This window comes from Protopterus annectens, chromosome 4.part0 (genome assembly GCF_019279795.1).
Source record: "Protopterus annectens isolate FY-2018-M chromosome 4.part0, PAN1.0, whole genome shotgun sequence".
NCBI classification, from domain to species: domain Eukaryota; kingdom Metazoa; phylum Chordata; order Ceratodontiformes; family Protopteridae; genus Protopterus; species Protopterus annectens.
Window position 1 is genome coordinate 160,126,442 of NC_056733.1, and position 12,916 is coordinate 160,139,357.

Consider the following 12,916-nt stretch of genomic DNA (forward strand, 5'->3'; position numbering starts at 1 on the left):
CTAAACAGAATACTCTATATTCTGAAATTTCTCATTTTAATATATAAAATGTAATTTCAAAGAGGGCTGGCAGAACTCATCTGGTCACCTGACTCTAGGTTGTCACAGTATTCCCCTTTGAAGCTGCAGGAATTTAGCACAGATGGCCACAATACATATCCAAATGTTTATGGCAGTGCCTTCGGCCTCCCCTCTTTTCACTGAGCTAATGGACAAAGGCTCTTTCCCAGACCTATCTTCTGCGGTCCTACTCATCACTGTGGTGTGCCATTTTAATGGTTTAACAGCTCATTTACATTTCACTTATTTTCCTTTAAGTTAACTTCTGTTGTGCCAGTATACTCTTTTAAAACATATATATTTAATTTCATTGCAGTAATACATGTACATTTCTCTTCATTTCAGCAGGGTGCACTGTTGATACATTTCAGCACAAGCATAGCTCACAAATACATTTTCAGCACAAATATCTGTACAGATCAGTTTTGATATACAAATGACATACAGTTCTAATACATTTCTAACATAAGGATCTTGGATAAATCAGTTTGATATTCAAAGGACGTATCATTCTTTACAAAACTCCAGCTGGCTATGCTTGCAGTTGCCTGTATCATCACATCTCCCCCCCCCCAACTTTGAAGACTCAAGCTAGTTTTTCAAGTGACCCTTGAGAAAAATGGCTTGAGAGAGAAATAAGCCTGTCTGGGAATATGTTACCCCATTCCTTTTCTTGAGAGCCCATCTGCATTGGCATTGCTGACCCCACTATGATGTTGTACTGTTATGTCATATGCCTGCAATCCTACACTCCACCTTAATAACTTGGCACCTACTGGCTGGCTGTATGTAGCCATGTTAAGTGATTATGGTCTGTAATTACAGTGACTTTCCTTCCATACAGATAAGGCTGAAATTTCTACAGTGCCTGTACTATGGCTAGACATTCCTTTTCTACAGCTGCATAACATTCCTCCTTGGGTTGGAGTCTACAGCTGAGATATACCACTGGGTGCTCTTTTCCCTCTGAGCAAACCTGGCTAAGAACAGCCCCCACCCCTTGGTTTGAAGCATCTGCCTGTATAACAAATTATTTGCTGTAATATGGATGGTGAATGGAGGGGGGGGGTCTTCCCAAAGCTCCTTTAAGCTTTTGGAATGCCTGCCCACATACTGGGGTCCACACTACTTTATCTGGCCTGTTTTTCTTTCTCAGGTGTGGGAGGGGAGCAGCTATGGTACTATAATTGGGAACAAACTTTCTATAGTACTTCACTGTCCGTAAGGATGCCCTCACCTGCTTTTTGGTAACAGGGGCAGGCCATGCCTGAATAGCTTCCACTTTGGCAGGTTCTGGCTTGATCTTACCACTTCCCACTATTTTCCAGGTAGAAGACCTCTGCCATACCCACCTGACACTTACTAAGCTTAATGGTCATCCCTACCCTCTGCAGTCTGCCCAGCCCCTCCCTGACATGCTGAAGGTGCTTTTGCTAGGAATGGCTGTAGATAACAATATCATCCAGGTAAGCAAGGGCATAATCTCCTGCTCCAGCTTAATATGATCTACCAGCCTTTGAAAAGTCACTGGGGCATTTTTCATCCCAAAGGGCATCTTTGTGAACTCATACAAGCCAAAATGATTCACAAAGGTTGACCTCTCTCTAGCGTTGTGAGTCAAGGGCACCTGCCTGTAGCCCTTGGTAAGATCAATAGAGGTCAGATACTTAGCCACACCCAGCTACTCTAGGGCTCATCTGTCCTAGGCATAGAATAATCATCTGACTCTGTGTGACAATTTAGTTTTCTGTACTCCACACAGAACCTGGTGCTGCCATCTTTCTTTGGTACTAGCACCACTGGGGAGACCCAGGGACTGCTGGACTTCTGCATTACTCCCATTTCCAACATCTCCTGTATCTCATCCCTCTCATTTTGTCTGATTCATTCAGGCACCCTGTAAGGAGCCTACTTGATAGGTCTTTGGGGCCCTGTATTCACATGGTGCTGTTCCCTGTTTTCCCAGTGAACATGCCCACAAACTCCTATAACACTGCTTGGATTTCTTGAATATGGGTAGGGGATAGCCACTGTGACATTGCTACTCCTTCCACTGAGGTATCAGTCTGAGCATCACTGAGTAGATTAGTAACCAGATACCCTCAGACTCCTCCTGCCATCCACTGCAAATACTCAGCACAAGGGCCTCCCTGTCATGGTAAGGCTTCATCATGTTAACATTATACAATTTGTGTCCTTACCTCCTGCCTAGCAGTTCTACCATGTAGTTAACATCACTGACCTTCTTTAACACTTTGAAGGGTACCTCCCAAGCTGCCTGCAGCTTATTGTTTCTGACAGGAATGAGCACCATCATCTGCTTTCCCACAGCATACTCTATGGCTCGAGCATTCCTGTCATACCAGACCTTTTTCTACTGCTGGGCTCCTACCAGAGTCCCCTTGGCCAAGCCCATGAGCTCCCTAAGTCCTGTCCTGAGGTTTAGGACATACGACACAACAGATTCGTTGTGGGATTCACATTCACCCTCCCACTCATCACAAATCAAATCTAAAGGCACACCTCAACCTATGCCCATATAGCAAAGCAAAGGGTGAAAAACCTGTGAATTCCTGGGGCACCTCTCTGTATGCAAACAAGAGATTGGGCAAATATTTGCACCCCTCTCTCTTAAGCTGTCTGCAAATGCCTGCAGCATGCTCTTTAGCCTAGAGTTTAACCTATCCACAAGGCCATTAGTCTTAGGGTGGTATGGGGTTGTCTTTAGGTGTTTCACTCCACAATTCTCTCACCGACAAACCAGCAGGTCTGACATGAAACAGACACCTCTGTCAGTCAGTATTTCTCTTGGGAAACCTACCTTGCTGAAAATCTGTAGCAAAGTATTTGCCAACTTCTCTGCCTCGCTGAAGGACAAAGCTACTGCCTCAGGGTATCTAGTACCATAATCTACTACCACTAGGATGTACTTCTTCCCTGTGGAGCTTGGGTACTCAGAGGCCCCAAAATATTCACAGCTACACTCTGAAATGGCTCCTCAATCACAGGCAAAAGCATCAAAGGAGCTTTGACCTTGTTTCTGCCTTGCCTACTTTTTGTCACTTCTCACGGGTCCTGCAGTACTCAGTTACATCCCTGACAATCCCAGTCCAATAAAAGTTCTACATAATACATTTTTTGGTATGCTTTACACCCATATGACCTGCAAAGGGAATGTCATTGGCTATGGCTAGAAGTGCCAGACAGCAGGCTCTGAGCACTACCAACTGCTGTATTACCTCACCTTCTAGCCCTCCTTCAGGGGTCCAGTCTCTATGCAGTAACCTTTGCTCCAGTATACAGATTCCTCTTTTTCTTGAGAATCAAGCACTTCCCTAGCTACCTCCATCAAGCCTTGTAATGTAGTGTCTCTGTCTTAACTCTCTCTTTGTAACTCTTCCCAGCTCCCCTTCCACAGAAATCTCGTATCCTCTGACAGCACTACTTCAGTATCAGCCTGGGTGATACTACTCACCTCTTCCCTTCCAGTCAATCTATCCAAGGGAACATCAGTACCCACCAGCAGCTGTGGCTCACCTTCTGTCTCACTGCTACAGGGTAGCACCCTCCCTGAATTAGCCACATCACCAGTCCTGGCTTCAGGTGTGTGGTCTGTCTGTCTCCCCCAGGCTACCAGACACACATGCCTATCTCCAAGCCTGACTGCATGTCACTGCATGCACAAAAGGTACTGCATTATCAAAACCATTCCCTGTCAAGACATCTGCAGGGATATCCTCAAGCACACCTACTTGCTTGCTTCCTTTTCCACCCTCCTAGTCAAGGTGAACCCTGGCCAAAGGCATTTGGAATGGGATCCCTTCTAAAGCTTTGACTGGAGTGGGCTGCCCTAGAAAGTAATGCTCCTCTTTAACCACTGCAGGTTTTACAATGGTTATATCAGAGGCTGTGTCTCTCTTGGCAGTGGCCTGTTAACCATCCACCAAGATCAGATATAAACTCTGCTGGTAGTTTGGTACCCCTATTGTCTTCAGACAACTTACCACTGGCATTCTGTTATTCCCATTTGCTGGCTCCCCCACCTTTTGTTCCCCACCTTACCTCTGTGGACATGTATATGCTACATGGCCTCACTAGTTACATTTAAAACATTTAACCCTTAATCCTGTCTGTGTACATAAACTAGTGGCTTCCCCTGTTACTGATGGACTCTGTCGGGGTGGTTTAGGCTACCCACCATGGGTTCCCTTATATCCATGTGCAGTACTAGGTATTCCTTTCCTGTGCAGTGATGCCCTGCTTGCTAGGTATAGATCTCCTTTTTTCCCCAACTGATCTGCAGAGTTGCATTCCCTGTCTGCTAACCAGATTTTCATGTCCTCAGGCAAAGTGCTAAGGGCTTGTTCCTTCACCAAAAGTTCTGCCAGTCCTTGAAAAATGAGACCTGACACCCACTCACCCACCTATGAAAATAAGTGCTTAACTCAGCAATATTCACATACACTTTTATTTTATTTATTTTTTTTTACATTTGTTGACCGGGCTAGTCTAACTGGATATATGTCCATTTTCAGTAGAGGCCCAGGGAGAAAAGCTCCAAACACCACAGTTATAACAAGATTAAAAATTACATTAAATAGCTAACAAAATAGTAAGTAACTAGGTAGTAGATGACAATAAAATAGTAAATAGCAGTTATATCTAATACATTGTATTGATCATAAAATGACAAAAAAAAACAGAAAATAGGACATGAATCTTTGGAGGAGTAAAATGCTTAAATGTTACAGTAGTTTTACTGTTCTCTTTTCATTTCTGCTAAACAATATTGTCTAGATTTGAGTAGAAACTGGGAAGTGGTAGAAACAGAGGTGAAATTCTAGTCAGGGTTATTACAAGAGCATAGCAGGTGTGTTCTAAGGAATAATTTGAGTTTTTGTTTGAAGAGGGGTAGGGAGGGAAGTAGTGCAAGTTCACTAGGTAGAAGGTTCCAGTTTTTGCCAACTGTGTTTGAAAAGAGAGAGTCACCTGCCATGTTGTTGGACTTGTTTATGCTAACTAATAGTTTATTAGAGGAGCGTAAGGTATTGAGATTTTTATAGGGGATTATAAGGTTGGAGAGTATTGGAGTTTTGTTAGGGTCATTGAGGACTTTAGGGGCTATGGTAAGTTGGTTAAGTTGAAGCTGATTCTGTAGTTCAAGCCAAACAAGTTGTTTTAGATTGTGACAGTGATGGGTTCTGAAGGGGTTACCAGTGACAAATCAGGCAATATTATTATAGGAGCTAGCTAGTTTGAGAATGTTGCTTTTAGTTAGGTTAGTGTAAATTGGTGAGGCATAGAGCAGTATAGAGATTAGAAGTGATTGGGCAATAGTGGTTCTAGTTGTAGAGGTAAGGAAGGGTCTAATCCTATATAGGGAGCCCATTCTTCTGTTAACTTTTTTTATAGTGTTGTTAATGAGAAGGTCAAAGTTAAGGTTGTTATCTATTGTAATTCCAAAGAGTTTAGTGTTGGAGTCAGGAGAAATGAGGATCCCATTATTAGAGATGACTGAGAAGTCTAATGGTGTGGACTTACAGGTAGGAGTTTTGTTTTTTTGGGATTCAAGAGGAGACAATGCTTTAAAAAACATATTTCTACTATGTTAAACACCTTCTGAGTTATAGATTGTAGTTCAGAAGGAGATTTGGCTGTGCAAATAAGTGTGGAATTGTCTGCACATTGTATGCAGGTAGCTTGTGGAATAGCTAAATGCAGATCATTTATGAATATAGAGAAAAGTAGAGGGTCTAGAATTGATCCCTGGGGGACACCCAAGGTGACAGGCAGGAGGGATGATAGATTATTCTCCCAGAGCACTGCTTGCTGCCTTTTGCTGAGGTAGGAAGTGAACCATTGTACTGCTAGTGAGTCAAAGCAAAGAGATTTTAGTATATTTATAAGCAAAGGGTGGTTGACCATGTCAAAAGCTTTTGAAAGATCAATAAAGAGAGTTGAGGAGAGAATGTTATTATTACAGTTTCTGCTGATAGAATCAGTAAAGGAAAGAAGGGCAGTAGTGGTGCTATGGAAAGGCCTAAAACCATGCTGAGTATTGGCTAGTAAGTTATGTTGAATTAAGTGGTTCAGTAGCTGGTGATGAATGCATCTTTCCATGATTTTAGCTAAAGGAGATAGTAAAGCTATAGGTCGGTAGTTGGAGTATTCATTTGAGTTACCCCCTTTACATAGAGGTATAACATGAGAAATTTTCCATATGTCTGGGATGGTTCCTTCCCTAATGGTTCTATTTATAAGAATCAATATGGGATAGGTTACAGATGTAGTTGCTTTTTGCAAATATTCAGCTGGGATCTGGTCAGCAGAAGGAGTACAAGGCTTCAGTTTTTGGATGAGTTTGACGATAAAAGTAGTCGAGATGGGTTGTAATTTGAAATTGGGAATAGAGCTATTATTGGGGATAAGAATGCTAGCATTATCAAGGGATAGTTGGCTGGCTAGGGATTGTATGGTCTCAGTAAAGAATGTGTTAATGGTGTTAGCAATTTCGATTGGGGTCTTGAGATTAGTGTCTGTTGGGCTTGGTGTACTAGAGTGACCAGGGTTAAGGAGTCTATTGATACTTGTTCAGAATTTCTGTGGATTATTTTGCTGTGTTTGCTGCATTTTATAGTAGAAGTTTTGTTTTTATCTGAAAGTATTGCTTTTTTTTGTTAAATTTCTCAGTTGTTTAAATACTTGTTGATCTGCTATAAGTTTAGTACATCACCGCCTATTCCAGGTTTTATTTCTGAGTAAGATTTTTGTCTGTTTTTTTTAGAAAGCCAAGGAGCTGGTTTTGATCTAATTCTAATGGTACGCTTAGGTGTATGGTGGCCTAGGATAGTTAAGGATTTAGAGTTGAAGTATTTGACAGCCTTTTCAAGTGGTAGGGCTTTTAGGGGAGACCAATTATAAGCAGTAATTTCATTTTGGAATAGCTGCATGTTAAAATTCTTGTTGCTCTGAATTGAGCAAAATATTGTGGGTTGGGCAATATCAATCTTTTCCCTGATTATGTAGGTCAGGGAGTGGTCACTTACATCATCGGGTAAGGTCCCTACCTTATAAGTTTGTTGAAAGTTGTGTATAAGAATCCATTCTAAGGTAGTCTCTTTTTTATTTGGTTTGTTAATTCTAGTGGAGGAGGTAATGGTTTGAGAGAAACCATGAAGGTTAATATGGGAAATGGGATGGTCAGTACTGATACTTTTCCAATCAATATTAAAGTCACCTAGGACTATGGTTTCTTGAGGGAAGGATGATGTGACCCAGCAAAGTATATTCTCTAGTGTAGTGATGTTGTTCCCAGGAGGTAAATAGATACAGATAATATTTATGGATTTGCTAGAATTGATCTGTATTTTAGAAATGAGTATTTCAGCATTATTTGTCAAAGGAGGTTTGTAGGGTGAAAAGGTGACTACTAGGCCTTCTTTGAAAAGGATTGCTACTCCCCCACCCTTTCTTTTGTTGCGATCACATCTCAGTATATTATAGCCTGGAGGTGTGATTTCATTATCATGGGTTCCAGATTTTAACCATGTTTCTGTTAAGCAAAGGTTGTCAAAGGAGTATACATCCAGGAGAGCATGGAGGTGGGCCACTTTATTATTTAAGCTTCGGATATTGAGATGAGCAACTAGGAGTGAGTTTGGAAGTTTGGTAGGGGACATTGAGGTAGTGGGATGTGGAGAATGAGAGTTAGTGGCAAGGACATTGGCTGGACCTGGATTAGGGTGGATATCTCCATCTTTTAAGGATTGCCTTTTCAGTCTCTATAAAGGATTATGAGTATTACTGATTAGATATTGAACTTTCCTGGTTATTATATTATTATATTTAATATGGGTTAGTATGTGGTACTTTGATAAAAGGTAGTTTGGCATGGAAGTTATGTTTATATGGTGGTGAGAGGCACTGAGAGATTGTATGGTTGTTTGTTTATAAGGAAGTGAAGCTGAGAAAAATCTAGATGTGTAAGTGAGGTTAAGAGATAAGATGAGGTGAGAACAATTATAAGTGTGGCAATGATAAGAGTTTTGGGAGGAGTATATTTAGCTAATGTGGGCATAATGCTTGGCCCAATAATGGGAGTTAACAAATATGTAGTACTGATAAAAAGTGAAGTAAAGATATAAGAGTAGGTGATGTTTCTTTAAGTTTTGAGCTAATGATTGGATATGTGGAGGAAGGGTGTGGTGTAAAAGGTTAGATTGATAGATCAATTTAATTTGCTGGAATGTTATCCTATAAAGAAATTTGATGGCAACTCTAAACTGATGCTTCCACAACACCAGGGCTTAATGATTACATAACCATTAAGCCTTTTTTGACTATTAATGGCTAGTACACATTTAACATTTAACATCGTTAAAGAAAGTTAACTGAGGCCAATATACTCAGATATACTCAGATATAATAGTACAATTTATTAAACATTTAGACAAAGAAATGAAGTGAATAATTTAATGTTATTCTTTAGTACTAATATTTTTGATTATTTTTACAAAATAGAATTGTTATCAAATAAGGATGGATATTTATGGATGTTGTCTTATCTGTAATATATATATTAGAAAGAGTTAATGGAGTTTTAACATCAAGGTACATGTTGCTTTAAATTTTAGTATATTTAATGCCAAAAAGTTTATTTAAAAGCCAACAGTGTTTTGTAATGTTGTTCTGATGAAGCTCACAATGTTCTGGGTGAAAGCGCTTAACTAGTTGGATTTTATTTTTACAACAAATCTTTGGTTTTATGATTTTACTCGGTTCATTGGCTATTGTACCAGAGGAAATTTTAATTGAATTTTGGCAGCAGCTCACTACAGTGCAAGAGTTTGGCATTTCAAGACACTGAGGAAAAGGCGTTCTACATTTCTTTTACACTTTCTGTTAATTTGTTGGTTTTGGAAAGTGGGTGTGGCTAAGAGGTATAAGTCTAGAGCCTCTGGGGGTGGGTGAAAATTGAGGGTAGGGTAGGGGAGCGGAGTGAGCCCGCAGGGCGAATGGAGCGGGTAGAAACAAGAGAAGGAAGAAGCAATAGGAGAAGAATCAATCAGTGAAAGAAGCTTTTAAGAAAGGTAAGTAACGTTGTAGGTAAGAGGAAAGATTGGGCTCAGTGGGAAGTTGGATAGTATGAGGGTAGGTGGGTGCTAACTGTAGAGGATTAGAGGATAAAATGGGGGATAAAAGAAACAGTATTAGGACAGTAAGAACGTAAAATATAATATGTGCAGAGAAGGGGAATAGAAGCTGGTACAAGGCTGAAGATGGAAGTAAGAAAGTATGAATGAGTTTTATAGCTGGCTAAAAAGCTGAGGTAGTATAGGAGGATTAAGAGTGAGTTAAGATAGTAGCAAGACTAGGAAAAAAATCGAGGAAGTTTTGTCATGTTATGGTAAGAGATAGTGGGATAGATAGAGGGAGGTGGAACCAGGTAAGGACGCCACCTAGTGGACAAAACCAATATTGCAGTAGACGATAGTTAGAGGGACAGGTCTGTTCCAGGGATAAAAAGGTGAGACTTGAAATAGAAAGAGCTTTAAAAGGTCCAAAAAGGGTGTACAGGCTAATGAGTAGGCTGCTGATTGTCCTGTCTTAGAAGCATCCTTTCAACTACCTAACAAATATACACCTCTTCAGTTAATTGTTAGGTTTAAGAAAACCACATACTTTCTTGCTTCTTTAAACTTTTGGTAACAAGGGTGGGAGATCCTGAGATGCTTGCTTCTTTAAACCTTTAGGACCAAGGACTTTCATCTACCTTGCATCTATGCTCATGAAAGATTTTTCTGGAAGCTTCAGGTGTTAACTTAAAACATTGCAATAAACAGTGTTTAACTTGATTGTAATCTAAACAATCAGTATCAGACAATTTAGAAACAACTAACTCCACAAAATAAAAGTAATAGATAAACCATCCACAGGAATCAAGCAAACGGTACACAACAAAAGAATAAAGAAACGCTGACTTGTAAAACCAGTCCAAATTTTAATAAAAGTAAGTGCTTTCACCTTTCGGCTTCATCAGACAACTTTAAAAAGCAGACTAACATTTAAATATTCAATCCTTACATTCAATTGGTGGATAAAATAATGACGTCATTTAAGCAAGTATAACAAACTAAAAAACAACAAACACATATTTAGATGCATATTAAAACAACTGCTATAGACAATAATTGCGTACTAGCAGCAGTACAATAAATGCACATAAACAATGCAGAAACAACTGCTATAAATAAACAAATTACGCACTAGCAGCAATACTAAGAATGCATATAAATAATGCAAAAATATACACATAAACATCAAAACTATCACCAACACTGTAATAGATACATATTAAATAATTCTACACTAATAAGTCTTACTTTAAAACAATCAATGTCAAGAGAAACTTAGACAAAAAAGTGGACACTATTTCAAGCAGAGACAGTGATCCTTCGCTTCTGTAAAATAGGTTTCAAAGAGGCTTTATCATTAAGCCCAGGCTCTCTATCAGCTAAACATCTAATAATCCACCTAAGTTCACTCTCCTCAGTTAGATTAACAATGTCTCCACCTTGTATGCTCATTTTAAATGCTTGTATAGCTGAAAAAGTAAAAGTATGACTTGGGCCCATATCCATAAAATGTTTAGCTAGGGCATTGGTATGGGTACCTACACGCATATGGTAAACATGTTCTCTTATGCGTTCCCTAAGTTTCCTGTTAGTTTTTCCTATATAGAAACACTCACAGGAAACGCACCTAGCTAAATAAACTACATGTTCACTCTGACAATCAGTGTTAGTATGAAATATAAACTCTTCCCCTGTAACTGGGTGTACAAATGAAGACCTCTCATCTATATATGGACATTGTTTACACCTCTTACAGGGAAGTGTATTCCCCGATTTAACAAAACTATGAGGAGTAATCCTATCTAATGGATGTTGACAAAGCATGCGCTTCAAATTCTTCCTGTTCTTAAAAACATAACTAGGTTTGGGTCCTACTACTTTACTTATATTCTGATCTAATAAAAGTATATCCCAATACTTCTGGAACACACTGATACCCTTAGATGTGTTGTACTATTAGAGTTCTGCGCCTGATCCTCAATGGGTAGTTCCTCAGAAAAATATGGTCTGGCTCTTGTTGTCCTGAGGGAATTTGCAATGTTAATAACTTCATCTACTTCACATTGTCTATAACATCTCTCCAATAATTTTTCTTTAAGATTGGATACTTCTCTTTCAAAACCATCATCAGTAGGATTAAGTCTCGAAGCCCTCATGGCCTGACCCTTTACTAAGTTCCTAAAAACAAAATGAGGATGCATGCTATCCCTGTGTAGTAGGGTGTTCCTATAACATGCTTTACGGTAAATAGCTGTATTCAACAGGCCATTAGTAAGCCTAACTATGTCCACATCAAGAAAGGAGATTCTATGTCTCGAATATTTAACAGTAAAACTTAGAAAACTAGTCAAACTATTCACAACTGATACCAAAGAGATTAAATCTTCTTCAGTACCAAACCAAATAAAAAACAAGTCATCTACAAAACATTTATAGAATGAAACATTATTACAAAACTCAGGTAGAGGGAACAAATGTTCTTCCTCCCATTTCGCCATCACTATGTTGGTGTAACTATTGGCACAAGAAGTGCCCATAGCTACGCCATCATTCTGCAGAAAAAACTCATTATTAAAAATAAAAACATTATTCTGTAAGACAGTCTCCAAAAACAAAGTCAACTGATCTATGGCTACAGAAGTCAGATCTGAGTTTTCTGTTAGATATTGGTGTACCATGGACACACCCAAGTCATTAGGAATAACCGTAAACAAGCTCTTTACATCCATAGTAACCAAAATATAGGGTTTATCATCAGATATTCCCCTAGTGAAGGTATATAAGTCTAAGAGAAATTGCTTACTATCCCTTAGAATAGTGGAATTCGCATTAACTACTGGTCTTAGAAAATGCTCAAGGTATAATGACAAGGGTTCTGTGACCCAGCCTCTCCCAGCTACTATCGGGCGTAAAGGTGGTTTCTCCAAAGATTTATGAATTTTGGGAAGGCCTTGAATTGCTGGGATGAGTGGCTTGTTAACTCTTAAAAATTTCAACAAAGTATAGTCTATGTCACAGCATTTATAACGTTCATCTAACATATCATAGATCTTAATTATTTTAATATGGGGAATACCTGATGATAAACCCTATATTTTGGTTACTATGGATGTAAAGAGCTTGTTTACGGTTATTCCTAATGACTTGGGTGTGTCCATGATACACCAATATCTAACAGAACACTCAGATCTGACTTCTGTAGCCATAGATCAGTTGACTTTGTTTTTGGAGACTGTCTTACAGAATAATGTTTTTATTTTTAATAATGAGTTTTTTCTGCAGAATGATGACGTAGCTATGGGCACTTCTTGTGCCAATAGCTATGCCAACATAGTGATGGCGAAATGGGAGGAAGAACATTTGTTCCCTCTACATGAGTTTCGTAATAATGTTTCATTCTATAAACGTTTTGTAGATGACTTGTTTTTTATTTGGTTTGGTACTGAAGAAGATTTAATCTCTTTGGTATCAGTTGTGAATAGTTTGACTAGTTTTCTAAGTTTTACTGTTAAATATTCGAGACATGGAATCTCCTTTCTTGATGTGGACATAGTTAGGCTTACTAATGGCCTGTTGAATATAGCTATTTACCGTAAAGCATGTTATAGGAACACCCTACTACACAGGGATAGCATGCATCCTCATTTTGTTTTTAGGAACTTAGTAAAGGGTCAGGCCATGAGGGCTTCATGACTTAATCCTACTGATGATGGTTTTGAAAG